The sequence below is a fragment of the Bos taurus genome, chromosome 12 (assembly GCF_002263795.3).
Source record: "Bos taurus isolate L1 Dominette 01449 registration number 42190680 breed Hereford chromosome 12, ARS-UCD2.0, whole genome shotgun sequence".
Classification (NCBI taxonomy): domain Eukaryota; kingdom Metazoa; phylum Chordata; class Mammalia; order Artiodactyla; family Bovidae; genus Bos; species Bos taurus.
Genome location: NC_037339.1, coordinates 76,298,803 through 76,326,556, shown reverse-complemented (window position 1 = coordinate 76,326,556; position 27,754 = coordinate 76,298,803). Strand labels below are relative to the sequence as shown.

The 27,754-nt window shown below is 45.3% G+C and overlaps 1 long non-coding RNA gene and 1 other non-coding gene across 2 annotated transcripts in view; one reads left to right on the top strand and one right to left on the bottom strand.

The window, feature by feature from the left end:
• Window positions 1-128: 128 nt before the first annotated feature.
• Window positions 129-27,754, bottom strand: part of LOC132346792 (uncharacterized) — a 37,515-nt gene continuing 9,889 nt past the window's right edge. The window contains exon 2 of the long non-coding RNA XR_009496742.1: window positions 129-26,159. This is a non-coding gene — a long non-coding RNA (uncharacterized lncRNA). The remainder of the gene's footprint in view (window positions 26,160-27,754) is intronic.
• MIR2285N-1 (microRNA mir-2285n-1) lies at window positions 17,019-17,100 on the top strand. The gene has a single exon (NR_107748.1). It is a non-coding gene; the product is annotated as a microRNA mir-2285n-1 (primary transcript).

Here is a 27,754-nt window from a genome sequence, read left to right as displayed (position 1 = left end):
TGCAAATCAGCACGTGTGTTCAGCATCTATTAGCCAATAGGCAAGTGAAAATCAAAACCATGATGAGTACCACTACGCACCTATTAGAATGGCTTAAAATGCAAAAGAAGAATGGAAGGACGCACATGAAAATTTTTATACTGGTTTATTTCTATGCGTCAAATGCAGACGATTTCCTCCCTCTTGATTCTGTAGTTTTTATGCTTCTTTAATGAACATAAGTTTCATTTTTAAAGAGATTTGTGTATAGATAGCTTATCTATATTTAAACATATAAATATATATATCTTATATATATTTACATATATATCTTATATATTTACATATATATATAGATAGATAGATTTTTTTAATAGGAAAACGAATGATACCGTTAGCAAGTCCAAGCTCGCTCTGCTTGCCACAGATAAGCCAATGAATCTGCGAGACGAGGTGTTGAGGCAAGGAAGAGACTTTAATCCAGGAGCCGGCAGACCAAGGAGATGGCAGTCTACCGCCTCAAAATAAACATCTTACTGGGGTCTGGCTGCCAGGTTCTTTTATAGATCAGAGAGAAAGAAGCAATGAGGAACCAAAGTCAAAAGGCAGAACAGGGAGGGAGAGGCAGTGGGAAAGTAAAGCGAGAGGGTCTTCAGTCTCGCAAAACGTCTCCAGGGAATGGCCAGCCTCTGGAAGAAGGGGAGTGTTAATCTCTTCTATTCACAGGTGGGCAGGGACAAACTATCTCTTTAGGAGCTAAACAAAAGCACTTTAGTTTACAGTCTAGCAGAGGGTCAGGGTCCTCCAGGCAAGCCATTAAGTACGATAACAAGAGCAACGGAAAGCAAGTCAAGAAGAGTTTCCAACATGGCATCAGAATTGGCTTCCTCCCTGCAACAATATCTGCCATGATTGCATATTGGTTCAGCCTTTTAGGGGCAAAGAAGCTTCACCATGCTATTGGAGAAATAGCTTTTAGATGAAATGTTTCTTTTAGTCACAAAAGATCTGGCAATGATATCATCGTCCCATAAATCTTGCGCTTTGCCCCGGGCGGTGCAGTGTCCTGGCCTCCCCTGCACCATTAGCATCCATTAGCCCACAATTTCCACTTTGTGGAATGCAGCCAGAATTCCTTCTGAAAGGAGAAAATGTTGGCACTATGATGCAATCAGAAACCGAGTACTGTATTTGTTTCCGTTTCTCATCATCCTAGCGTGTCTTGCAAGTGGACCAGAACTCTCATCAAGAATTAAGCATCAGGAAGCTGCCAGGCATTTCAGTAGCACTTGGCTTATTTGATTTTGCTCTACAAAAGTAACCAAAGTTATGCTAGGTGGAGTTTTCAAATGGTTTTATCCAAAAATCTAGAGAGAACTGAAATTGTTGCAGGAAGGGGGACCCCTCCAGGGCCTGAAGCTGGGCTCTTGTCTAACACTTGGAAATGAATTGTCCAAGGAGACATATGTTCTGACAAAGCAAGAGATTTTACTGGGAAAGGACACCCAGGCAGACAGCAGGAGGGTAAGGGAACCCAGGAGGACTGCTCTGCCACATGGCTTGCAGTGTCGGGTTTTATGATGATGGGATTAGTTTCCGGGTTGTCTTCAGCCAATCATTTTGACTCAGAGTCCTTCCTGGTGGTCCACGCCTTGTTCAGCCAAGATGGATGCCAATGAGGATTCTGGGAGGTAGTCGGACAGGTGGTGTCTCCTTTTGACCTTTCCCGAACTCTTCAGGTTGGTGGTGGTTTATTACTTCCATGTTCCTTATCAGGACCTCCTGTCATAAAACAGCTCATGCAAATGGTTACTATGGTGTCTGGCCAGGGTGGGTGGTTTCAGTCAGTGTGCTTCCACCAACAAAACTAACAGGGAAGAACAAAATCTGACTCTGTGTTGGGTCTGTTTCTTTTACTTTAACCTTTGCCTCCCATTGCTTTCATTACTATAATCACTAAAAAGATGCTGTCTGTAGCTTTCGTTAGGGCTTCCCAAGAGACACTAGTGGTAAAGAACTCACCTGCCAACGCATGAGATGCAAGAGACCTGGGTTCAATCCCTGAGTCGGGAAGATCCCCTGGAGAAGGAAATGGCAACCCGCTCCAGGATTCTTGCCTGGAGAGTCCCATGGACAGAGGAGCCTGGTGGACTACAGTCCATGGGTTTGCTGGAGAGTCCCATGGACAGAGGAGCCTGGTGGACTACAGTCCATGGGTTTGCAAAGAGTTGGACACGACTGAAGCCACTTAGCACGCATGCACAGCTGTTGTTGTTCAGTCACTAAGTAGTGTCTGACTCTGAGACCCAATGAACTGTTGCACACCAGGCTATACCTATCGCTATAAGCATTCATAATAATGGCCTGCCTTGGGAAGCCTGCCCCTCTGCCTGAATGTTAAACTAAAGTGTCTTTGCTCATGACCCTTCCCCACTGTGAATGGCTGCAGGAAAGGAGAAATTAACTCATCCCCCGCCCGAGGTTGGCCAAACCAGGGGATATTTTGCAAGACTTACGTACGACCTTTTAACTTTACTTTCTCACCTGCTCTCCATCTCTGTTCTATAAAAGAAACTAACATCCAGACCCCATAATCCACGAGCAGATGAGCTTGGACTTGGTGACAATCCAAGTGCACGAGGCCTCCTAGATCATGATTTGCTGCATCCAGGACAGAAGGGAGATTCTGATGCAGACTGAGAAGCAGATCCCTCCTGGGCTGTGAAAATCAACCCTCTAACCACCCCTTGAGGGATCTCAGCCTCCCTCAGCTATTCCTGCCCCGGGCCGCCAGCAGGAAGTGAGGCCCCAGGCACCACACAGGCCAGGCTGTTTCTCAAAAATCCACAGCTGTTATCAGGTATTAGGCCTCCGTTTGACGGTTTGACTGTGAGCTGCCTTGAGAGCTCTACCACACAGGGCAAGGGTATTACAAAAGCCCAAGACAGGCAGGTTATTGTCATGGTCTGTGCGCGAGTTGGAAAAGAATTTCCAGACATGAAGCAGAAGAGAGGAGAATAGAGTTTATTAGAGTGAGAGATGCTGTTAGAATAGCGGGCCTACTCAAGGGAGAGTCAACTCCTTTCTCGGGCTAGTAGCCAATTTTTATAGCTACAAGACAGAAGGGCTTCCCCGGTGGCTCAGATGGCAAAGAATCTGCCCGAAACGCGGAAGACCCGGGTTTGATCCCTAGGTTGGGAAGATCCCCTGGAGAAGGGAATAATAACCCACCCCAGTATTCGTGCCTGGAGAATTTCATGGACAGAGGAGCCTGGCAGTGCCAATAGTAAAGATTGGGGGGCGGGGGGAGGACTTTAAATTTGTCTATAACTATAAAAGTTTTTACGGCTCATATAATCTATGTAATTGAAAGTAGCTTTAGTCCTAAAATCCTTTTGGGGGGAGTGGGATGGATAAAGATGGATAAATTCTACCGTTTTATCATTTTATAAGAGCAGTTACTCTGAAGGAGTTAAGGACAGGAGAATTTGAGAGAAGTGAGAGTCTTTCATTTTCTCCTTAACTATGGAAGTCTGGAGGCAGTCAAGACACCTGGAGAAGGCTTTAGGACTGGGGCAGCTCTGAACAGGGAGGTTGTTTCATAGCTGGAGGAAGAACTGTGGAGAAATGATACTGTATTGTCTGATGGTCTAGTGATCCAGTGGTTCTCAGCTGGGTAGTTTCTGTTCTGACCACTGAGAGAATGTGAAGTAGTCAGAAGAAGAAGATCCAGGACCAAGAGTGACCACGTGACCGAAGGAAAGCGATGAGATCTGTAAGGGTGGACACACGGTGGACAGTTTGTGGAGGCAGGAAGAGCAGCTGAGGACAAGGGGTAGGAGACAGGTTCAGAACCCTGCTTGACCATATAGTCTTGCTAGTTGTACTGGCAGAATCATTTTGCAGATTCAAGATCTTGCAGGATGCAAGGAACAGGGGCACGTTCACAGTAGTTCTGGTCATAGGGAATGCACCATCTAGATTCCTGCAAAAACACGAGAGCCAGGTGAGACCTCTGAGAAAGAACCTCACTGAATCTGTGTGTTAGCTTGAGAGGAAGGCGGCAACATTTTACAGGTAGAAAAGGAGAAGAACGGGCACCATTGGGCTTTCCCTGACTCCCCACCGAGGGGAGATTTCAGAGGTTCCTGTCGGAAGTCAGTGACAGTAATTCAGTGTGAGAGATTCCAGAAAGAAGTGCAAAGGGAGGCAGGAAAGGGGGGAGGTTGCAATCAAATTATCCCGGCAAGTTTTTTAGAGGCCTTGCTAGCTGGGTTGATGTGTATGGAGTAAGTGTGACTGTGGGCCACCAAGGATTCAGCCCGAGCAGGACAAGAATCAGAACCACCAGGATCAGAGATTCAGACCTGGTGACAGAGAGGGTGTTAGAGGTTCCGAATAACAAAGAATAGACTGAGGTCTGCTTAGAGGAACACGGTAAGAGGTATTGTGTGTGACATTAATTCCTCCCATAGAAAAGAAGAGATTGAATTAGAGAATCAATCTCATGAAAAAGCTGAAGAGTTGAGTCACTGTTTAGCATTTTGAGAAATTCTCTTTTGAACTCGTTCAAAGGTACTAACAGAAGAAAAGCAGAAAGAGGCTTCTTTCTTTTCTCCTTCCTTCTCTCCCTTCCTCTACCTATCTCTTCTTTCCTTTCTCTCTCTCTTTTTTGTTTGGCCTGCATGGCGTGTGGGATCTTAGTTCCCAGGGATCGAACCTGAGCCCCCTGCCTCGGAAGCGTGGAGTCTTAACCACTAGACCATCAGGGAAGTCCCTCCTTCCCCTTTTCTTTCCCTCCTTCCTTCCATCATTAAAGAAGTCTTTTTCAGGAGACTCAAGAAGGAGACTATTTCAAAGGGACCATGACAGATAACACAATGAACTTTTATTAGGAAATTACAGTCAGTGGTTCACTGCAGGAGAATGAGGTACTATCTTAAGCTAATAGCAACGGAAGTTCACAACGTAACAGGAGCAGAGGTTCTACCGAGGAGAGAACAAGTCACTAAAATAAGATACCATAGCTATTAGATACATCCCACTTATAATTAGTCAGAATTTTCAAGTAAAAAAATTGACTCCTTGATGATTACCTTAAATTCTATTATTTTTATTCTGAGTACAATCTGACATGTTTAACCAGAAAAAAAGTAATAGAATGGTTAGTGTGATCCTATTTTTATACACATTGTATTTTTCCATTTATTAAATTTTAAGATGCTATTTTTAAAGACATTACTAAAATTACATATATATACTCAGTGTCTTTCAGAAAATAGGATTCCAAGAATAGCGGTGGGTCACTCTATAGTTGAAGAAAAACACCTATTTTTAGAGCAAACTTTCTTCTCTAATGCATTAATTCATTTAGCTCATTTGTTTTTTCAAGTTCTTTGCATTCTCTTTAGTAATAAGGTAAGGAAATTTACCCAACGATGAATATTTTCTTGCTAGTTGCACTGCATAAATGTGGTTAATTTTACAGATTCAAGGTTTTTTGTGCTACAAGGAACAGGGGCACATTCTGAGTGGCTCAGATACTGCTGCTGCTGCTAAGTCACTTCAGGCGTGTCCGACTCTGTGCAACCCCGTAAATGGCAGCCCACCAGTTTCCTCCATCCCTGGGATTCTCCAGGCAAGAAAACTGGAGTGGGTTTCCATTTCCTTCTCCAGTGCATGAAAGTGAAAAGTGAAAATGAAGTCGCTTAGTTGTGTCTGACTCTTTGCGACCCCATGGACTGTAGCCCACCAGGCTCCTCCATCCATGGGATTTCCCAGGCAAGAGTACTGGAGTGGGTTGCCATTGCCTTCTCCGGCTCAGATACTAGGGAATGCATAATTAGGATGAGGAAAATGTCTCAATAGTGAGGCTAATAGGCTTCAAAAGAAATTAAAACAGTATGAAAATCATCTGATGGGAACTCAGAAGACACGGAAGTTGAGAGTCTGCTGTCCCCGAGGTTAGGGCCCTGACCCTGTGGATACTCAACCATCAGCATGTCCTCCTCACCCAGTGTTTCTGTCACTGTTGATCAGTCAGCTCCTTGAGTGCCTGCTCAGTCGCCACAGTTGTGTCTGACTCTTTGTGACCCCGTGGACTGCAGCCCACCAGGCTCCTCTCTCCATGGGATTCTCCAGGAAGAATACTGGAGACGGTTGCCTTGCCCTCCTCCAGGGGATCCTCCTGACCCGGGGATCGAACCTGAATCTCCTGCATTACAGGTGGATTCTTTCCCGCTGAGCCGTAGGGGAAGCCCCATTTAACTCCTTGAGGACAACCTTCTAACTCCGAGAAGACTGAACTGATGTAGCGGTCACTGTCCAGTAGAGGGCGCCTCTGGTAGTCAGAGTTCTTGGTTGTATGTAATAATAAGCTGTCTTTTTCTAGGGCTGCAATTCTAACTAGGACATTGTGGAAAAGGCCAAACCGTGGAAGTGGTAAGATCAGTGATGGGAAAGGTGGGCTTCTCCATTGGCTCAGCGGTAAAGAATCCTCCTTCAACGCAGGAGACTAGGGTTCAGTCCTTGGGTCGAGAAGATCCCGTGAAGGGCATGGCAACCCACTCCAGTATTCTTGCCTGGAGAATCCCATGGACAGAGGAGCCTGACCAGCTACAGTCCAGAGCATTTCAAAGAGTCATCCATGACTGAATGACCGAACATGATGTGAAAGGTAGATGAAACCTGATGCTAGTTCAAGTGATGAGGACAGATTTTGGTCAGTTGCCATCAGGAAAACAATCCGTTGTGGACTGAATTCAATCTTGATCCGTGTAGAGGTGATGACAGATGGGGGTGGGGTGGGGTGGGGAAAACAGCGGCTTGAGGAGAGTATGGGAAGTGAAAAATTATAAAAAGTGGGTTCATGTGAAACCATCTGGGTTTGCTAAGTTGGGCTTGTTCTTTCTCACAGAGGCTGGGAGCAGGCCCCTCATCTTCAGATGTGGCTGGAACAGGCAATTTTGGGGAAGCCTTGAGTTTTCTCAGGCAGGCACTTTATGGGGAGGTACAGTCACCCTAGGGACACGACCTGGGGAGGTTAGATACTATGCTAATATTTATTCAAGTTTTTATGGGCCAAAGTTGAGACCTGGTGAAGCCTGGGCTCTGAGGAGCCTCGGTAGACTTTGGAGAGAATTACTACTGTCTGTGATTACTAGAAGGATGGCGGATCCCAGGGGGCTTTCAGGGCCGTGAAATTCTTCTGTGTAATACTGTCATGGTGGATACATGTCATTATACTCCGTCAAAACCCATGGAATGTACAACAGCAAGAGAGAAGTTGAATGCAGACCATAGGCTTTAGTTAATGTATCTACATTGGCTCATCCATTGTAACAAGTGTACCACATGAATAATGTGGGAAAATATTAATAATGTTTGTTACTATTATTAGCATTAATAATAATGTGAGTAATAGGGAAAAGATGCACAGTGAAGAGGGTGGGAATAGGGAGTCTCTTTATTTTCTGCTATTTTTTTTCTGTGAACCTAACCTAAAATTGCTCTAGAATAGTCTATTTATTTTAAAATCGAATTTTCAGATTCTTCTTTCCATTTTTTCATTCTGTTTGAACAGAATCATTACATTTGAAGTATATACTACTAAAGTTATATTTAATATAATGTGTTACAGACATGAAGATACCTTTAACAGGCTATGTAAGGAAAAGTTACAATTAAAAAGCTAATAGCTTCAAAGGTATTGTGTAATGTTAAAAATGTCTAAAATAAAAGGTGGCTCCCTGCCCCACAGAGATGACTTCTCTTAGGAGTTTGAAATCCTCCCCACCCCCCAGCTACCCTCCTTATTTGGTCCTCACAAAATTTTTTGTGTGATATAAGCAAGGAAGCTATTATAGATCCTGCTCAGTGTCAGTGAGACAGTTTTCAGAATACAGTTTCCATGAGAAAACACCAAAAGACACCTACTCAGTGCCTGGCACAGAGGTCCTAAAGAAGTTATGTTTTTTTTCCTCTGTCCCCAATAAAATACTGGACAATGTACTTCTATTTGAGGTTGGGCTTCCCTGGTGGCTCAAACAGAAAAGAATCTGCCCGCAATGCAGGAGACCTGGGTTCAACTCTGGGTAGGGAAGGGAATGGCAACCCACTCCAGTATTCTTGCCTGGAGAATTCCTTGGACAGAGGAGCCTGGTGGGCTACAGTCCATGGGGTGGCAAAGAGTCGGACAGGACTGAACGACTAACACTTTCCCTTTCTTTCTTATTTGATGTAAAGCATTTTAAAATGTGCTTAAACAAAAAGATCGAGACTCTAAAAGAAAAGTTTTTCCAAAAAACGAGAGGATGCTGCAGAGCTGACCAACTGCTTTCTTTATTTCCAGGGACTGACTTTATTAAGGCGTTAGCACACCCAGTCCCAGGGTTAGTTACCAAAAGGTGGGGTCCGGCTGCTCGCTGCTCAAAAGCCAATAAACAAGCCAGGTTGGTGGAAAGGTAAGTTTGCTTTCTTTCGGATACTGGCATCTAGTGGGGAGGGCTTCCCTGGTGGCTCAGTTGGTCAAGAATCTGCCTGGAGTGCAGAAGACCTGGATTTAATCCCTAGATCAGGAAGATCCCCTGGAGAAGGAAATGACAACCCACTCCAGTATTCTTGCCTGGAGAATCCCATGGACAGAGGAGCCTGGCAGGCTACAGTCCATGGGGTCACAAAGAGCTGGACACGACCTTGTGACTAAACCACAGAGGGGAGGGCGGATGTCTGTCCAAAGGCCAATTCCCCCTTACTGGAGACTAGTAAGGCAAGAGCTTGTATAGACAGAAGGAGGGGGCTCCAAGAAGAAACAGTCAGCTCTGATAGTCATCTTGAAATAGGTCATCAGTTGTCTGACTAGCGTCATCTTGGTTGTTCTAGGTACAGTTAATCTTCAGTTCCAGGGTTATTTTGTTTCTATTTCTTTGAGGCCGGTTCTCAGAATTGTGGCAGCTTATGTCGTAGGTACAGTCCAGTCATCAAGTTCACTTCTTCCACCTGGTGGGGCTTTCAGTTCCTATAAGACAGCCCACAGGATATGGCTCAGAATACTATCTATAGCCCTTGAGAAGGAACTAAAGGCCCTTGACTCTGCTTAATGGCTACATTATTATTATTTGGTCTCCTCTGACTGTTGGCCTTTGTTTTTGCATGTTCGCATTTCTCTGATTAAAGTTACGCTTTGACTTAAGTTTTCCGTAGACAAAAGGCAGCCAGAGGACATGGCGGGAAGTGCCACAGGGTTCTACTGTTTTACCAGGAAGGCATGGAATTTTTTTTTTAATTTATTTATTTTAATTGGAGGCTAATTACTTTACAATAAAATAACAGGTATTTGGTGAATGTTGGAGAAGGCACTCTATTTGGATAATGACTCAGAATAAGATATCCAGTTGTCGGTAATTTTAGCATTTGATTGGTTTTATGAAATCTTTTGGGCTTACTGGTGGTGGCTCAGTGGCAAAGAATCCTCTGGCAATGCAGGAGTCACAGGAGAGTCGGGTTTGATTCCTGGGTCAGGAAGATTCCTTTGTGAAGGAAATGGCAACCCACCGCCATATTCTTGCCTGGAGAATCCCATGGACCGAGGAACCTGGCGGGCTACCATCCATAGGGTTGCAAGTCTCGGACATGACTGAAGCGACTTAGCACGCATGCATGCATGAAATCTTTTATTGACTTGGGCGTTCTGGTTTAGGTTTTGTTTTTTCATTCTCCACCTGTTTATGGGTAGATTTTTATGACTGGTGTGGAATTCCTCATTTTACCCATTTAATTTACATTTCATGCTTGATATTTGATGAAGGAAATTGAGCTGTTCTTTCTAGTGCCTTATGGGCAGGTTATCCCGGGGTAAATATTGCTATGTGGGAAACCAGGGCCAGTAGAAGCACTAGGAAAACAAGCTTTGAAAAGAGAAGTAATTGCCCAAAATTAGATCAAGCGAAAGAACAAGCAAAAACTGTCCTATTAGGTAAATCCCGTTGCTAAATTACCTACAGCAAGCAAAGCACAGGATAATACCGTGTTCAACACACAGAAAAAACATTTTTAAGCCTTAGCAACAAGAAAATGTGTCGAATATCTAGTGTTAGCAAGTCTCTCCTATTTTCTTTATTACTTTTCCAATTTTAAAAAAGACATAGAGAATCATAGAAACAATTGATTCAGGGCATGGGGGAGAATGGCCCCACTTTTTCAAGTGTTCATATAAAGAAGTTAGTCACTTTGTGATCAAGCAATGTTTCTGAGAGATGAGTGACCTTTTTCTAGATCTTACTGGACAGACTGTTTTCAAAAGCAACCATTAGTTCTAGCTGCCCTACATTCGTTGTGGTCATAAGTACGTCTATGAAAGGCTTTGAGCCATCAGGGATTGAACTTCCCCAAGAAAAGAGCCATGAAACGAGTAATGTTGAACCGAAGAACTGGGTATCTTGGCCAAGTTGCGATTACGACTGTGAAGTTCTTCAGAAATTCCTTCTCCAGGGCTATGAATTCAGCTCAGTAGGAACACTCTGAGCCACACACTTTGTCTAACTATCTGACACCTGTTGAGGGAAATCTACAGGATGCAGGAGGGAGGACATTCATTGTTTTTCATTTCTCTCTTCCTCCCACACCCACCGTGCATAATTTTTATAGCCTAGTCATCTGGCTTCAATCCAAGTAAGAGCTGATAAATCATCAAAATAATAATTTTCAAAACGATGTAGAAATTTGAGAAAATGCCAATGATATCATGTCACCCAAGAGAGGCAAGACACAAAAATGAACTTTGCTGTGATTACAACAGTGTAAGAGTGATGGGTACATATGAACATGGTCTCTAAGACAGCAGGGCAAAATGGAAAACATCTGATGTCTGGGGAGATTTTTAAAAGATCTTTGAATCTTTTAATTAACTAATGTAATCTTGCTGCAGTTGGTGCAAAAAAGAAAAGAAAGGCAGAGTGAGATTAAAAATGCTGAATAGCTGGCTTCCCTGGTGGCTTAGTGGTGAAGAATCCAGCTGTCAATGCAGGAGACACAGGTTCGATCCCCGGTCCAGGAAGATTCCACGTACAACTGAGCCCACGCGCCACAACTACTGAGCCTGTGCTCTAGAGCCGGGGAGCTTCAGCTACAGAGCCCACGGGCCGCAACTACTCAAGCTTGTGAACTCTAGAGCCTGTACTCTGCTACAAGAGAAGCCCGTGCAGTGAGAAGCCTGCTCACCCCAACTGGAGAGTAGTCCCTGCTCTTGACAACTAGAGATAAAGCCCACACAGCCGTGAAGACCCAGCACCACCTAAACATTATTAAAAACAAAAATAAATAAAATTATTCAAAAAATGCTGAATAGCCGGTATTATATACCACAGAGCCTGCTCCAACAGGCAGCTGCTGTAATGACAGCGGGAGTCAGATGGTGGTGGGTAAACACAGCCTTGAAAAGCCAGGTTGCACTGGGCATTCCCCACGGTCTGGGGGTTGGAAGTTGTTGCTGCCCCAGCAGGAAGCTGCTGGCCAGATGTCCCCCATGATGCCTTACTTGCAGCCAGAGCGGTGGGTGGGGTGGGTGGGAAGGACTTAGTGGACTCCAGCGTCACCTAGCAACCGACCATCACTGTAGTGTACCCACACTTTAACGATTGGTATAGCTGTAATAGTGCCCGCGAGCTGATAAAGTGTTCTGATTAAGAACCATCCTGAAAGAGGGTCTCCTGTGTTGCAGGTAGATTCTTTACTGTTGGAGTCATCCGGGAAGCCCTGAGAGAATGCGAGGCTCTTGTGAAGTCCTTGCTGACTACAGTGCCCAGTACCTGGTACATACTCCATGTGCATCGACTGTTGTAAAAGCACTGCCTTCCCGATTTCTGGTTGTATTCTGATTAAGAAGCCAGAAACAGCACACAGCCTAGAAGTTTCTCCAGGAGGCCATGGAAGTAGGGTGTAACCATTACTTGTTTTCTTTTTAGGTACTGAAGTAAAGTGAAGATCATTCAGTCATGTCCGACTCTTTGTGATCCCATGGACTATACTGTCCCTGGAATTCTTCAGGCCAGAATACTGGAGTGGGTAGCTTTTCCCTTCTCCACGGGATCTTCCCAACCCAGGGATTGAGCCCAGGTTTCCCACGTTGCAGGCAGATTCTTTACCAGCTAAGCCACCAGGGAAGCCCAAGAATACTGGAATGGGTAGCCTATCCCTTCTCCAGCGGTTCTTCCTGACCCAGGAATCGAACTGGGGTCTCCTGCATTACAGGCAGATTCTTTACCAACTGAGCTATTAGGGAAGCCTCTTTGGTCCTGAAAGAGGCTTATTATCACTTAGTCTCCCTGTCTCTTTTCCCCAGATCTGCCAGCCAGGTATTGCCTGGCAGCCCTCTGGTTTTTGGTGTGGAGATGAGGACAAGGAAGAAGGAAAAACAAGGCACTTGAACATGGGAGATGGTTCCCAGTCGCCATTCCACGTTAGCATGATCCTTCCAAATGATATTCACGAAAATAGATCTGCTTACACAGACCAGGAGTTAGGGAACCCAGGCAAGGATGCCGTGGACACCCCAGAAAAGCAGACAAGAGTGCTACAGCTGATCTTCTAAACTCCTTATTTTATACACGAAACAACTTAAGCTCCAAGAGAATAAGTACCTTCCTCAACTTGATAAGTTACCTTTTTTTGATAAGTGCATTTTTTGTGTGTCTAGTTCATCTAGCAAACTCTGGGAGATGGTGAAGGACAGGGAAGCCTGGCGTGCTGCAATCCATGGGGTTGCAGAGAGTCAGACACGACTGAATGACTGAACAACAAACAACGAGTTCATCTTACTTTATAAAACAGATACCTGCTTCTGGGTCCCAAGAAGGTGTTAAGAAACACAGTTAAAAAGCACAAAAAAAGATTAACAAGGCTGTCATACATAGTGCACAAAATGATTAGTGTTCAAACAAGTTCTTAAGGGAAATAGGCAGCCTAGGGACCCTCTCCAGCTACGACAAGCCCAGTCCCTCCTGGTGGAGGAAGCCAACACTTGTTAGCCTTGAGCATCCATCTCACCCATCACGCAGAGAGAGTTTTCCATTACCAACCCACCACGGCCCATCTTACCCTTCTTCCCAGGAAAAGGAGCCTAGTGAAGATGCCTATGGAGTCATAGCACTGTAACCTCAACCTCACTCACATCTGTGTTTTCTCCCTACATGCAAGCGTGTGAAGTCGCTTGAGTCGTGTCTGACTCTTTCAACCCTGTGGACTATAGCCCGCCAGGCTCCTCTGTCCGTGGGATTCTCCAGGCACGAATACTGGAGTGGGTTGCTGTGCCCTCCTCCAGGGATTGAACCCATGTCTCTTGTGTCTCCTGCGTTGGCAGGTGGGTTCTTTACTGGAGTGGGTTCTTACTGGAGTGGGTTGCTGTGCCCTCCTCCAGGGATCAAACCCACGTCTCTTGTGTCTCCTGCGTTGGCAGGTGGGTTCTTTACCACTAGTGCCACCTAGGCAGCCAAAGCACCGTCATTTCCCACCGAAGGCTGTGCTGTTTCTAGCAGCTGACATTTAGTGTGTGTTTCCTATGCACAGACACTGCACTAAGCAGGTTACATGGATTACTTCATCCGATCTGGTTAGGAAGATGTTTTTCCTATGTCCAGTTGCAGGTGGGGAAAGTGAGGCCATGGATGGATGGATGGATGGATGGACAGACGGTGGGGAAATATGAGGTTCAAACCCATTCTTAACCATTAAAATTGCCTTTATAAATGACGGTAAGATAAATTCTAACTTCTCCAAATCTAGGAACCAATAAATGATAAAGTAAAATAATGATACCTGATACCCAACAATCTTATGAGATGGGTCCTATCATTGGCCCTGATTTATAGAAATGCCTAAAGTGTTTCTGGTTCTTTTGATAAAACCACATTCAAAAGAAGGAGAAACACATAGATACAAGCGCAAGACGAAAGCAAACACAAACGCATTTAGACTTAGATGAAGACGTATGCTCATAGGCAGAGGCTGCCTTTGTCAGCTCGGGTTGCCATAAGGAAATGTCTGAGACTGGGAGGCTCAAACAACAGCCATTTATGTGACACGATTCTGGAGGCTGAAAAGTCCGAGATCAAGGTGGTGGCAGATGCGGTTCTTTGTGACGTCTCTTTCCTGTCTACAGACAACTGGATTTTCCCTGTGTGCTCACAAGGCCTTTCTTCATTACCTGCATGTGGAGAGAGAGATAACTCCAGCGTCTCTTCCTTTTCTTACAAGGGCAATAACCCCATCACAAGGGTCCTACCTTTTCCAGTAATCAGACAGTTGAGGGGTGCTGGGGGGACGGGGGAAATTCTCATTATAAACAGGTATTTATTTTGCATGCAAAAAAGTAACTTCCTTGGAACCCCTTACTAAGACACAATACCATGAGTGAGGTATTATTAATCCCATATTACAGACAAAGGGCTTCCCAGGTGGCGCTAGTGGTAAAAAATCCACCCATCAATGCAGGAGATGCAGGGGACGTGAGTTCGATCCCTGGGTTGGGAAGATCCCCTGGAGTAGGAAGTGGCAACCCACTCCAGTATTCTTGCCTGGAGAATCCCATGGACAGAGAAGCCTGGTGGGCTACAGTCCATATGGTCGCAAAGAATCAGACGTGACTGAACGGATATTACAGATGAAGAAACTGAAAATCAGAAAGTTAAGGAACTTACTCAACTGTTCTAAACACTTGCTAAGTTCAGATGACTCCCTGCTATGGAATAGGCATACTTTGATTCCCTCTGTCTCTCCTAAACTTTTTCTTATGGAAAAATTCAAATTACACATAAATTGGTAGAAAGTAGAAGAAACCTCCAGGTACCCATCACCCAGGGACAACAGGTAACCACTGATGATATCGCTTGTTTCAACTATGATTCTTTCTAACACTTGTAGGAACTTGAGGAAATTTCTGCATAACAGTAAGTAGCGACCAGACAGATGGGTGTGTATTATGCCTTTTGTTTTCTATCTCAAACAGTTTGCTCAACAAAAATATATAAATATGTAATATTTATATAATTCTCCAGCCCCTTGTCATGAGATGAATTTTTCAAATGTCTGAGCACTGAGAATTCCCTGGCAGTCTGGTGGTTAGGACTCCTTGCTTCCATTGCAGAGGGTGTGGTTCCATCCCTGGTCAGGGAATGAACATCCCATATGCTTTGTAGTGCTGCCAAAAAGAAAAAGGTCTAAGCACTTCAGGGACTCTGCTTGCTTACTTGATCTTAGGGGCAGACACAGAAATGCTGCTTGTGACCCACAGCCAAGTTCTGCGGGGAGGGCGAGGTGCCAACTTCAAAAAGGGGAAGATCTCAGTCCCCTCTGCTGACCTCTCTCATGACCATGCCATCACATGGCAGTAATGATGGGCCACATGACAGCCGGTTATAATTCTCAGTGAGTATTTCAAGCACTTTGGGTGGACCCTTCCTTATTTATTCTTTAACAGAACCACCAAATGGTAAGAAAGTAATTTTAAAACATAACTTGGCGTAGGAATTTGGAGAGTATTATCCAATCTCTTTTCTTACTGCAATATGCATAATTTATCTTCTGAAAAAGATGTATTACTGTGACTTAATACCAACATGCAACAATTTGTTCATCCTATTTGTTCTTCACAAGAAGGAAAAAAACCATTAGCTATATTTAATTTATAAAGGAGCCTATAAAGGAGCATTTGACCAAAGGTCTTCTAGAACATAAGCGTCACTCAGCAAGTAAGTGGCAGAGACACAATTGGAAATGAAGGCCCATCTCTCTCTGTATCATTCAGCTTTGCTATAGTAACAAATGGCTCTTACAGAGGAAGAAAAGCTCGAATTTTTCTACCCTCTTAAGTTCTGTCTCTGTGGTATGTGAATTAAACTATCAAAAGATAGATTTGTATGAGGGAAAAAATAGTTCACTTACATATGTAATGTACATGTACATGGGAGACCATAGTGATGAGCAACACAAAGGACTGGTCAGAATTCGGGGCTTATATACCATCTGAATCAGAGAAGGCAATGGCAACCCACTCCAGTGTTCTTGCCTGGAGAATCCCAGGGATGGGGGAGCCTGGTGGGCTGCCGTCTATGGGGTCGCACAGAGTCGGACACGACTGAAGCGACTTAGCAGCAGCAGCAGCAGCAGCATACCATCTGAATAGGTGAAAGAGAGGGGAAGCAATGTACTTTGGGAAAACTGATGACTTTTTAAAGATAAAGCGTTTTCAGGAGAACACATGAGGGATAAAATATTTGTGATAATGTTCCTCTATATAGGTATGAGTGATCTTTCCATCTCCTTCAGGGCCATAGAACTCCCTTGGTAAAGGGATTTGGGGAACTTTTTTTTGTTTTATTCACTACTTTTTATTGGAGTATAGTTGCTTTACAATGCTGTATTGGTTTCTGCTGTGCAGCAAAGTGAATCAGCTCTGCGTATACATATTCTTTTTCAGACTTCCTTCCCATTTAGGTCAGCACAGAGCATTGAGGAGAGTTCCCTGTGCTCTTCAGTAGGTTCTCAGTAGTTATTATTTGTTAGTTTTGACACTGAAGTATAATTGACCTCTAACATTATGTTCCAAGGGCACAACACAGTGATCAGAAATTTCTGTATATCACCAAGTGGTCACCATGGTAAGTCTAGTTACCACCATGAGAAGTCCTTTACAATAAGTCCTTTAAAATAATAGCTAAAGATTTTATACGGGGAGAGATACATATATTATAATAACATTATTGAGTATATTTCCCACACTATACATTTCGCCCCTGTGACTCATTTATTGTATTTGGGGAAGGTTTTATTCATGTTCTCGCTTCTAGGAGTAGATCTACCCTAAAGAGGAAATAAAGCAGCCTTATTTCCCAGAAGTTGCTGCGTTTAGTCAGAGAAGAGGCTTTTTCCTTTCTCCCTCATCTGGTGACTTTCAAATATCTTCAGCTTAAAATACCTTTATACCAACCCAAGGGTTCTGAGTTGGTTCCCACAGATCCAAATCTCGGCAGCTTATAACAACCAAGATGCACTGGGTTAGCCAAAAAGTTCGTCCCGGTGTTTCCATAAGATGTAACGGAAAAACCCGAATGAACTTTTGGCCAACCCAGTACTTCTCAGTCACATTACATGACAGCTCTCCTCCACATGTTTTCTTCACCCCAGGAAGAAAATGGGAACATGTTGTTCTCTTATGGCAGAAGGAAAACAGAAGTGGCTGAGGCTTGCAATGCCTCTGAGAGCTCCCATTTGGATGTGGCGTTTGTCACTACAGCTCACGCTCCATTGGCTAAAGCGAGCCACGCAGCCAAGATGGCCGACAGGGAGACAGGAAGAGCAGCTCCTCCTAAGGGTGGCCACCTCAAGGCTCAGGGCACCCGGAGAGGGACTCTTACTGGTGAGGGGAGTGAATAAGGGGGAGCAATACCATTCATGCGGTTTATCAGAGTCTCCAATGATACATCTTTTCCACTCCATTCTGCTTTGGAAAGTTTCAAAGAGGAAGTAAGACTTGAGTTGGCTTTTCAAGGATAGTTCTAGGCAGGGATGTAGTAGACATCAGGTCAGGTATATCTGGAAACAATAAATGTATGGAAAAATGCCTAAGGCCAACATCACTGTCTCTCAGGAGAGAAGATACTTTTTGCCTGTCAGATTGGCAAAAAATTTTTAAGTTGATTATATTCAGGAAAGTGCTATTCACGCCTAAACTTCTGGTGGAAGTATATACACTTTAACTCGTGTGAGCAGCAATGTCACGGTATCTACTGAAACTACACACGCAAATACCTTTGGACCCATTCACGCCATTCCTAGGAATCTCTCCTACAAAGATGTTTGTTCGTGTGCACAAACGTGACTGTATGAAGGATGCCCCATGAACTGGAAAGCCCAATGGATGTCCATCAAGATGAGAACTGTAAAATAAGTTATAGCTCTGGAATATTATATATATATATATATATGGTTGTATACATAAATGTGTGTGTTAGTTTCTTAGTCATGTCTGACTCTGTGACCCCATGGACTGTAGCCCTCCAGACTCCTCTGTCCATGAGATTTCCTAGGCAAGAAGACTAGAATGGGTTGTCATTTCCTTCTCCAGGGGATCTTCCTGACTCAGGGATTGAACCCGGGTCTCCTGCTTGGCAGGCAGATTCTTTTCCACTGAGCCACCTGGGGAGCCTATGTATACATGGATATGCACACATGTATATACATATACACATTTAAAGAGCATCCAGACCTATTTTAAGCACAAAAGGCAAGTCACAACATATATAATCATAGTGCATAATACCATGAAAACTACATCTAAGTGTAAATAAAGTGTTAGCAGGATGCACATTACTTTGTCACAGCTGTTTTAGTTGTAGCAAAATTAGTTGAGATTAATGATGACAGCAGTATTTAAGTACTTCTGGGTTGTTTGAATCTTTTACAAATAGAATATATTCCTATATTGTTTAGCATAATTAAAATGTCTAAAATTAAAATAAAATAGTGCCACTTTGTTTTATAATATTCATAAAGTTCAGAAAAAAATTAAAAAGATAATGAAAATCACCCCTAGAGTCATTTGAAAATGACTCTAAAAGTAAATGCATTTGAAAGATTGATCACATACAGAATTCTCATTTGGATAGGCCTCATTCTGAAAATCAGACACCCATAAGATAATAGTTCATGAAACCTACCTCCAAATAGCTTTAATCAGTTGACTTACTTTTGTTAGCAGCTAACAAAGTCCCATCTCAAAACACTTCTAGTAACCACAGCTGACTGCAAAAGTATCAGGGGAACATTGTGATAGAAAACTGAGTTAAGAGGTGCCTACTGCAGGAGAAATTTCTTGACTGGTGTTTAAAAGAGAGTTTGACTAAAACTGATGACTGTTTGGCCTGATTCGACCAATGATATGCAGCATTCCAGCCAAGTTTATTACCTGCTCAAGTCAAATCAATAATCTTGGTCAGATAAAGCATGGTTCAATGGTTTCAGTTTTCTTCTGTCATCAGAAGGACTGAATAGGAGCTGGAGTAACTAATGGAAATTTCTTTCATTCTTCATCAAGCTGAGTTAGAGGTTTCCTGAAGCCAGATTTTCTACCACCTGTATAAATTGTTAAAAGCCTTGCACCCAGAAGGCTCTTCACTGACATTTTCTTCCGTGATGCGTTTTCCTTAGCCCTACGCTGTGCTGTTCTTTGTTAGCACTGTTACATTATTCATGTTAAAAGTCCCGTTCATTTTGTATGTGTCCTGGAGCTAGGATGTTTCTCCAAATCACTTTTGTTTGGACAGCTATCCCATTACCGCATTTATGCCTTATAATGCCAAGAAGTCATCCCTAATGGCCCCAGGTAACAAATCCAATATTATCAGCTTTTAAGGTGCTAAGTGGAGAAGGCAATGCAACCCACTCCAGTACTCTTGCCTGGAGAAGCCCATGGACAGAGGGGCTTGGTGGGCTGCAGTCCATGGGGTCGCTAGGAGTCGGACACGACTGAGCAACTTCACTTCATTTTTTCACTTTCATGCGTTGGAGAAGGAAATGGCAACCCACTCCAGTGTTCTTGCCTGGAGAATCCCGGGGACGGGGGAGCCTGGTGGGCTGCCGTCTATGGGGTTGCACAGAGTTGGACATGACTGAAGTGACTTAGCAGCAGCGGCGGCAAGGTGCTAAGTATTCCTGTGATTTTTAGAAAGATCTAAAGAAAACACCTCTATAGAAAACACCCAGCACAGTCCACACGATGAAGAAGAAACCCAGGGAGACTGAGTAACTTGCTCAACTCAATATCTGATGGATCTCCAACTTCAAAGTCATTTTGGCCCAGCACTACCTGGATCCTGGCTCACAGCAGCACGATGTCTGCTGTGTACTGACAAAGGATGGAGGCTGGCCCTGAGTCCCAGTGCCTACCGGCAGTTTTAAGTCTCCTTGCACCACTTATTAAAGACAGGTTCTGTTAAGATATAATTTATGCACCAGCTTCAGTTGTGTCTGACTCTTTGCAGCCCTATGAACCATAGCCTGCCAGGCTCCTCTGTCCATGGGATTCTCCAGGCAAGAATACTGGTGTGGGTTGCCCTTCCCTTCTCCAGGGGAATCTTCCCATCCCAGGGATCAAACCCGTCTCTGAGGTCTCACCTGCACTGGCAGGTAGGTTCTTTACCACTAGTGCTACTGGGAAGCCCGGGTCTCCTGCATTGCAGGCGAATTCTTTACAGGCTGAGCCACCAGGGAAGCCCCTGTACACCATAAAGGTCATTAATTTCTAGTGTAGGGATTCAATGATTTTTAAAACTTTTACAGAGCTGTGTAGACGTCACCATAATCCAATCTGAAGATATCGCCATCAAAAAAAAAAAAAGCCCTCTGGCTCATTTATAGTCACTCCCTGCTTTCCCCACCCCAACCCCCTCCTACCCGCCAATACCAGCTTCATGTAACCACATATTTGCCTTTCCTGGACATCTCATGTAAACAGATTCTTAAAAATATGTGGTCATCACTTTTGTCTTTCTGATTGCACAATGTTCAGATAATCATTTTGACATGGCAGTGTATTCTGCTGACTGCTCTCTTTCTGCCATATGGTCATATCTTGCCATCTTGAGACTTAAGCTCCGTGTGGGTAGGAAGGTACAGTTTCATACCCCTGCAGTGTACTCTCTCAATGGCCTGCGTCTTTCTCCTTGTCCAAACCACCTCACTGCCTCCCGGCCCAACTTCAAAGTGCCACAAAGTTCCTTTTTATCCTTTTTGGGTGGAGGGCTATCTCTGGCTATGTTCATGGCAGGAGCAGGGAATTAATTTCCCTGGAAGCAGCCACAACCAATAGCTGACTGGACACGGTGTATAAATACCCCAACTCTCACCTCTCAGGAGCCCTCAGAGCTGTGGGCACTGCACTGATCCTCAAAGGGTTTCCTAAGAGAGACCAAGCTCTCCTCGTCCACAATAGCTCCCAGCTGGACTGCTGACCCCACACTGGCTGCTCTGCTTCCAAGTCTCACTCTCCTACTCCTCTCGCGGTGGTTTCTTTTCCTTCAAAACAAACTTCTTGCACCAGGGTCTTTGTCTCAGTGTCTGATTCTGAGGGAACCCGAATTCAGACACTCCCTGCCATGTGCTCAATACACATTGAGCCCAGCGTAGATGCCTGTTCCACTCGGAGCTTCTTCTTTTGCCACTTCCGTCAGTTCGTCGGTGTTACATGATAGGCAGCTTCTATGGTGCTAGTGCCTTACCAGGACTCCTTGGTAGCTCAGACGGTAATGAATCTGCCTGCACTGCAGGAGACCTGGGTTCCATCCCTGGGTCAGGAAGATCCCCTGGAGAGGGGAGTGGCAACCCACTCCAGTATTCTTGCATGGAGAATGCCATGGACAGAGGGGCCTGGCGGGTACAGTTCATGGGGTTGCAAAGAGCTGGACACGACTGAGTAACTAACACTTTCACTTTCACGTGCTAGTTCAGGACCTGCCAACGCGGGAGACGCAAACCCGCCTACCAACGCCGGAGGCGCAAACCTGCCTACCAACGCAGGAGACGCAAGAGACAAGAGTTCAATCCCTGGGTCGGGAAGATCTCCTGGAGAAGTGCATGGCAACCCACTCCAGTATTCTTGCCTGGAAAATCCCATGGCCAGAGGAGCCTGGTGGGAGGATGAGATGGTTGGATGGAGGAGGATGAGATGGTTAGACGGCATCACTGACTCAATGGACATGAGTTTGAGTAAACTCCAGGAGTTGGTGATGGACAGGGAGGCCTGGCGTGCTGCAGTTCATGGGGTCGCAAAGAGTCGGACACGACTGAGCGACTGAACTGAACTGAAGTGCATTATATCCATACAATGGAATATCACTAAGCTATTTAAAAAAATGAAGTACTGATTCATGCTACGACATTAATGAACCCTGAAAATAGTATGCTAAGTGAAAGAAGCTAGTCACAAAACATCATATTTTATATGGTTTCATTTATATGAAATATCCAGAACAGGCAAATCTATAGAGACAGGAGATTAATGGGACGTCCCTCCCTTGGGACGATCCCCTCCGCACCCGGCAGCCCACCTGCTCAGGAGCTGGAGATGAGCTCTGGGGGCCCTGCGGGGTTGGGCGCTGTCTGCCAGGGCTTGCTTTGTCTCCGCGACACGCATTGATTCTTAGCAAAGGGCTTTGTTTGCCTGTGGAGCCTGTAGCTTTGTTCCAGGACCGGGGAACCCTGATTCCTCGTGATTTCAAAACCTGGGGTCACTGCCGGGTAGTTTCTGTATGATCTAATTCTAGGAAGTAGGAAATAAAACCGGCGCCTGTTACTGCTGCACACACCTTCAGCAGTAAGGTGGGGAAAAAAAGTGTTCTAATGGTAAACTGTGTGTTATCTATAACAGGCAATCTCTGCCTTATTGGATTCTGGTTTTTTTTCTTTCTGACTCTAAGCTGTAGGAGCTGCAGATAACTGGTAATTATGTACATTCCATCCTGTTTGGGAGAGGCCCAGCTTACCTCCCCCTTCCCCAACTGCTGGGAAAAAAAATAACTTTGTTTCCTTTATGATTCATTTCAACATTTCTTTTATTCCTTGTACATGTGGGCTTTTTGACTTCTTCACTGAAAGTTATAAAATCTGCCTGATTCCCTCCCTGTGCGTGTGTTTGTGTGTGCTTTGGTCGTGTCTGACTCTTTGCAACCCCATGGACTGTAGCCCACCAGGCTCCTCTGTCCATGGAATCCTCCAGGCAAGAATACTGGAGTGGGCAGCCATTCCCTTCTCCAGAGGGAATCTTCCCACCCAGGGATTGAACCCACATCTCCTGCATTGCAGGCAGGCTCTTTACCACTGAGCCACCAGGGAAACCCGCGTTCACTGTATGAGCAGCAAAATAGTATCTTCAACATGTGTCATTTTTCCTGTATTTGAATAAGAGTCATGAGTTTATCCTTTTCTGAAATTTATCTTTTAATAGCCCACTTTCTAAGTCTCCCTAGGATCATAAAGTAACACTCAGAGTTGGTCTGTGCATCTCTTCCAAGGGGAAAGCATGTGTTTTTGGGGGGAGCTGGAAGGGTTGGGGGCTCACGTTGACCGAATATGTTCTGTGCACCTGCTACTTTCCAAACAAAATTGTATTGAATCTGCACAACCCCGAGGAACAGCAACTGCTACTCCATTTTATGGAGGAGACAACACGTGTTCAGAGGTAATTCCAGAGATACATATTATTCAGATATAAGTATTATTGGAGGTAACTACGATTCGGAGATAATGTTCAAAAATAAGTAACTTGACCCACGTGTGCGTGCTCAGTCGCTGTCGTGTCTGACTCTTTTCGACCCTATGGACTGTCACCCACCAGGCTCCTCTGTCTGTTGGATTCTCCCCCAGGCAAGAATACTGGAGTGGATTGCCATGCCCTCCTCCAAGGACTCTTCCCCAGAGGACTGAACCCGCGTTTGCCTGTGTCTCCTGCATTGCAGGTGGATTCTTTAACCACTGAGCCATTTGGGAAGCCAACTTGACTAATATCACTTAAGAGTTGCAGTTAAGATTTGAAGTCACATCCATCTGAGCCCCAGATCACGCCACATGGTTGCCATACAATGTAAGAAGGTGGCCCTGCCTTACGAAGAGTTTTTAGGTTTGGGGGAAGGAATATTTCTCTGCATGTCCTGGGTCATAGGCATACACAGGATGCAGGGCAGGCATGCTGAGAAAGTGTTGTTAATTTATTCATCAGAGGCCTTACCAGCGTCAGAAGGAGAAATAGGTGGGGCTCATCTGTTATTGCATTTCCCCCCTCTGATCCTGCTCCCCCAGGAAAAACAGGGAGAAGACAGTCTGTGAAGTTTGCTGTTTGTGAAACCCCTGAATCGCTGGTGAGACAATGGCAGAAAGAGGAGGACAAACAGGTCTTGCCTTCAAACTGACCTCCCCGTTCAAAACTGTTGTGTAAAATAGGCATTGAATACTTGACACTCAGTTCATTGGGATAATTTAACAAATATCAGGTGGATAATTTGGGTGATCAGACTCTCTGAGAAAACACAATAGGAAAGGTTTTTTTCCTCAGAAAAAAAGGACTTCATTATGTACACTGGGAAGCCTTTAGATAATGTTCTGGGTGAGCTGGCCAAAGACCTTGAAGGCTCTTCCACAGTCATCGCTATATCTCACATTACTTGGTATTTTGTATACATTTGTGTGTATTTATAATGTGGTCAGGCTAGTCTTTATCTTAACTTCCACTTTATACTGATTGCATACTTTCATATAGGACATAGAAATTACAAGGTAGCTCCAGCTATAAGACACAGTTTAAAAATAATTTCAGTACCAACTGTTCAGTTAAGCATTTTAAAAATGGTATGGAAATTTTAAGAGTCGACAAAGAAATAGGAAAGCAGGTCTGTAAGTATTTTCACATTCTGTTCATTGTGCATACATTATTACTATTCTAAAAGGAATATGAATTTAAAGGACATTTCTGCTTCTGCAATGGTGGGAAATACCAGGAAAACAGGCAGGAGTGTGTATGCAGGTTTGCATAGGAGCTCTAGTGCCCTCTGCCGGACACATTGGAGTATTGCAAGTGAGGCTGACCTCTCCTGGGTCAGGAACTCCTTAGGCATTCTGGTGATGCCTATGACCCTTATGGCAGAAGTGAAGAGGAACTAAAAAGCCTCTTGATGAAAGTGAAAGAGGAGAGTCAAAAAGTTGGCTTAAAGTTCAACATTCAGAAAACTAAGATCATGGCATCTGGTCCCATCACTTCATGGCAGATAGATGGGGAAACAGTGGAAACAGTGTCAGACTTTATTTTTTGGGCTCCAAAATCACTGCAGATCGTGATTGCAGCCATGAAATTAAAAGACGCTTACTCTTTGGAAGGACAGTTATGATCAACCCAGATAGCACATTGAAAAGCAGAGATATTACTTTGCCAACAAAGGTCCGTCTAGTCAAGGCTATGGTTTTTCCTGTGGTCATGTATGGATGTGAGAGTTGGACTGTGAAGAAAGCTGAGCACCAAAGAATAGATGCTTTTGAACTGTGGTGTTGGAGAAGACTCTGGAGAGTCCCTTGGACTGCAAGGAGATCCAATCAGTCCATACTAAAGGAGATCAGTCCTGGATGTTCACTGGAGGGACTGATGCTGAAGCTGAAACTCCAATATTTTGGCCACCTTATGCGAAGAGTTGACTCATTGGAAAAGACTCTGATGCTGGGAGGGATTGGGGGCAGGAGGAGAAGGGGACGACAGAGGATGAGATGGCTGGATGGCATCCCCGACTCAATGGACGTGAGTCTGAGTGAACTCCGGGAGTTGGTGATGGACAGGGAGGCCTGGCGTGCTGCGATTCATGGGGTCACAAGGAGTCAGACATGACTGAGCAACTGAGCTAAACTGAACTGATGATCCTTTCTTAGGATAATGTTTTCAAACGCATAAAATAAACTAAGGAGAATACCAAAGGAAAAATTATGTTGAGTAAGTCAACTGCTGCTGCTGCTGCTAAGTCATTTCAGTCATGTCCGCCCTGTGTGACCCCATAGACGGCAGCCCACCAGGCTCCCCCGTCCCTGGGATTCTCCAGGCAAGAACCCTGGAGTGGGTTGCCATTTCCTTCTCCAATGCATGAAAGTGAAAACTGAAAGTGAAGTTGCTCAGTCATGTCCAACTCTTCACGACCCAATGGACTGCAGCCCACCAGGCTCCTCCATCCGTGGGATTTTCCAGGCAAGAGTACTGGAGTGGGGTGCCATTGCCTTACTATACTTCAAGTAAAATTAAGTTAAAAAATGATTAGATTGAAATACTGTTGAGTTGCTCAGTCGTGTTGACTCTTTGCAACCCCATGGACGGCAGCACACAGGCTTCCTGGTCCTTCACCATCTCCTGGTTGTTGTTCAGACCCCTTCCCGTGAGCGGGGGTTAATACAAGCAGAGGATGTGGTGCAACGCGCCATCCCAGCGCCGTTCCACTGCTGTCTCACAGCACCGTGAACCGCTGAAGGGCGCGGCCTGGGTGGGATGTGGGCAGACTTGCCTTTTGGAGATGAAGTTCTCTAGAATGGAGCACGTGAAGGCAGGGAGACCAGGCAGGTACCTACTGCACCTGTTCCAGGAACGTTCCAGGACAGTGAAAAGCGAGCACCTGTAGAAAAAGATGACCGAGGTGTTATCCTAGATTCTCTTCGTGATGCAGCCCTAAGAGGGACTCGGGAAACCACTGTCCTGCAGAAATAAATCAAGCAGATGCCACAACACCTGGGACACATTTGCCAGAAAGGAAGTGTAATCGCAGAATTCCCCAGGAATTCCTGCAGAGGTTTGCTGCCTCCGTCACCCTTGAACGTCCTGGTCTGTGGGTCAGAGGCGTCTTCTTGGTTACCAGACACCTCCTGCCCTGGGCTGTCATCCTCACCTCTGCCTGCAGCCCCGGGGAAGGCCACTAGCTCAGACCAGCCTCCCTCTGCTCGGCCCCAACGGGTTTCACCGGCAGTGAGTGAGGCTTGTGGTCGTGGAGCCTGTGAAGGTTCCCTTTCTTGGGAAAAGAGTCTCGGCAGATATAACTAAAAGGGCTTCTCTGGTGGTTCAGCAGGTAAAGAATCTGCCTGTAATGCAGGAGACCCGGGTTCGATCCCTGGGTGGGGAAGATCCCCTGGAGGAGGGGATGGCAACTCACTCCAGTATTCTGGCCTGGAGAGTCCCATGGACAGAGGAGCCTGGTGGGCTACAGTCCATGGGGTCGCGACTGAGTGACTAAACCACCCAGTGAGACTAAGGATTTTGAGACCAGGAGACTCATCCTGGGTGACCAGGATGGTTCTAAATGCCCTCATGCGTCCTTATAAGAAAGAGGCCGAGGGAGGTTTGATACACAGAGGCGACGGCAACTTGAAGATGGAGCCAGAGGTTGGAGAGAGGAGCTGGGGGCAAGGAGTGGGCTTCTCCCTGGAGCCTCCAGAGGGAGCAAGTCTCCAAGATAACCTTGATTTGGGCCCAGCCAAACTGATGTTGGACTTCTGGCCTCCAGAGGTGGGAGGAGAAAAAAGGTGTCTGCGGTTTCAAGGCAGCCCGTTTGTGGTATTTTTGCTATAGCCACTTCAGGAAATGAATGAACCAACCCCTGGGGGCGCCTCTGGAGCTTGGCGCTCATTAGACAGCCTAAAAGAGCACAGGTTACTGCCCTCAGGGGAGCCCTTGATCAGTGGTGCTGGTTTAGTTGCTAAGTCGTGTCCAACTCTTGCAACCCCACGGACTGTAGCCCCGCCAGGCTCCTCTGTCCGTGAGATTCTCCAGGCAAAAATACTGGAGTGGGTAGCCTATCCCTCCTCCAGGGGATCTTTCTGACCCAGGGATTGAACCCAGGTCTCCGGGATTACAGGCAGACTCTACCAATTGAGCCACCAGGGAAGCCCAGGTTGAGGGGACAGATAATGAGCCAGGCAAGGGCAGCTGCTCTTCCTCTCCTTCCTGGGCAGGTGGGAAGCTCTGAGATAGGTCCACACCCTCTGCAGAGGATTCTGGTGGGCAACTCGCAAGCACATTTTATATGGTTTTCCCTTTTCTTATTTCCCTTCCCCCATCCTTCTGAGCATACCTGCACACACACGCATCCTTCACTCCTGCCTCCTGGGACCGTGTGCCATCAACCAAATTAACTGCTGCACACAGCTTGTGTCTCAACTCTGGCATTGGGGGCACTCTGCCTCAGGCAAGACTCACCTCCAAGATTCGGATTCAAAT